Genomic DNA, 2245 nt, shown 5'->3' with positions numbered 1-2245 from the left:
TAGAATGACTCATTATTCCTGGCCTCATTCCGTATCTTCACAGGTTCACCGTGTTAACCTGGATTTGGCAGTACTAGTTTTAGAGGCATTTCTTGTGGCCGTACACAATTACAGAATGAATCGCTAAATTATTGGAGAGTTGTTAATGTATTGATTGCGTGCAGTAATTGCAGATAATTGTCTAATGGCTAGAGTATTCCTAGCTATTTTTCGAGTTGTGAATTTTCTTCAGTTATTGTATTGGTTATTTATGTATAGATTCTGAATGTCTATTCAGAATAGCTAGACGACAGTTGTATTTCCACATTTCTATCGAACAGAGTATCATAACTTCAAGCGCAATCAAACAGATGAACAGATTTCTGGAACTATACTTACAATAAAGATTTTCATGATTGACAGCTAAATGCTTGTGTTGTAAGACGATTTTCCTTGAATAAAGTAAAATTTTCAGACCATGAAATACTGGCCAAAGTAGAGGGGACCAGTGCAGGTAGTCACAGCTCATTTTAAATTTTTGAGGAGGGAGTGGTTACAATTTCTCTTTCTACTATCAGTGTATCTCGGTTATATTTTTCCACAATTTTGAAGCTATAGAAGCGTATGCCTTGTCAGACAAAAGGATCTGACGGCGTAAATTTGTGTGACAAGCTGCCTTGATTTGGGGTTGGCTGCCGCAGTCGTGGGGATTAGTCGTCACGAGTTATTTAGACGGGAAAAATATTATTTATTCAAAAAGAGTGGTATTAAGAACATTGATACGGTACAGAGTAGCGGATGAGGGAAGTAGTAAGGTACTGGCCCATAAATAGAAACGACACAGTATAAACAATCTTCATTAAACAATAAAAAATCTTATCAATATTAAGGTTTTTAACATGACTGTCAATCAGCGACTGTTGTACAATACATTTTTTTTGAAAAACATAGCCCTCAGTCGTGAACACAATTAATTTGTTCACGACTGAGGGCTGTGTTTTTCAAAAAATTTTGTCTTATCAAGATATTAACCACACTATCCCGTGGAAACATTACTAAATTTCAAGTCCGTCAAAGACTAGCATACATGATTGTTCTAAAATTCAGATGCGATGTGTATCAGATCAAATAAAACAGGCATTTATTCCAACAGCAGTGCGATTAAGAAAAACGTGACGTATGTCACCTTTGAGAAAAATAAGACTTTACTTAGTCTGCATAAAAGATATAATACAGCCCAGCGTGACGTTTTTCCATTTTAAGATAACAAGTTTACGTAACAGAATCCAAAGATGTTATATAGCTTAGATGTGACGTACGTCACCTCAAGACCTATAAAACACAACATCTTTAATTAACACAATCGCAAACCACACACTAGTTGAACACGAGGTGCGGTATCCTTAAAGCAAGCACGTATTCTTTTGCTGAAACAATTTACATCCGTACCAGATGCGGAACATCGTAACACCGACCGCGCCCCAACAGGATAGTGTAAAAAAATTTGTAACAGCCAAGACTGGCTATGAAACACGCGACTCCAAGTCCACTAGGAATAGCTGTACAACAAAAGCAGTCTATCCGAATTTTACAATAACGACCACTCCACACTGGAGCCTTAGAAATAGGGCCTTAATATCAATTACTTCAGCGTTGTAATCAAAGAACAGATAATAGATTTTGATTAAGGCGTAAGTTTACAACTGTTGCTGTAACAAGTCCTACTGCTGAGATGGCATCAGTTGCTGTTAAAACAAGATGACAGAACGTTCGCCTTGCAAGCACTTTAACTATAGTTATCAACACCAGCGACGAGGTAACACGCTTCTCTACAAGGCGGAGTGGGGCGGGAGGTACACAGATTGAAACTAAGGTAACGGCCAACCGTCGCCTAATCTCAACGGACCCTCGTTGATTTACAAGTCTGTCTCCGTACCGAAACTGGAGTGCACAGCAATTTACAGTAATTCAGTAAAATACAAAGAACAGAACAGAGTCAGAAGAGATTGAAAAAAAATCAGTTAACCAGTTGCTAAACAAGAGGTTTATTTAACCCTTCACCTAGGTTTCGAAATTTATAAAAATATCTTGCTCAGAAGGACTGAACAAGAATTTACGTTTAGTATTAGTCTGGCAGCAAATGTATTATACATTTTATACATCATGTGTACCTGTAATTTTACTGCATTGTTAGTAGCCTTATGAAAGAAATTTTCATTCTTTTTTAAATGTAAGACGTTGTTACTTAACACAAGCAAAGTAAAGT

The sequence above is a fragment of the Schistocerca americana genome, chromosome 2 (genome assembly GCF_021461395.2).
Source record: "Schistocerca americana isolate TAMUIC-IGC-003095 chromosome 2, iqSchAmer2.1, whole genome shotgun sequence".
Classification (NCBI taxonomy): Eukaryota; Metazoa; Arthropoda; class Insecta; order Orthoptera; family Acrididae; genus Schistocerca; species Schistocerca americana.
This window is presented reverse-complemented; position numbering follows the sequence as displayed.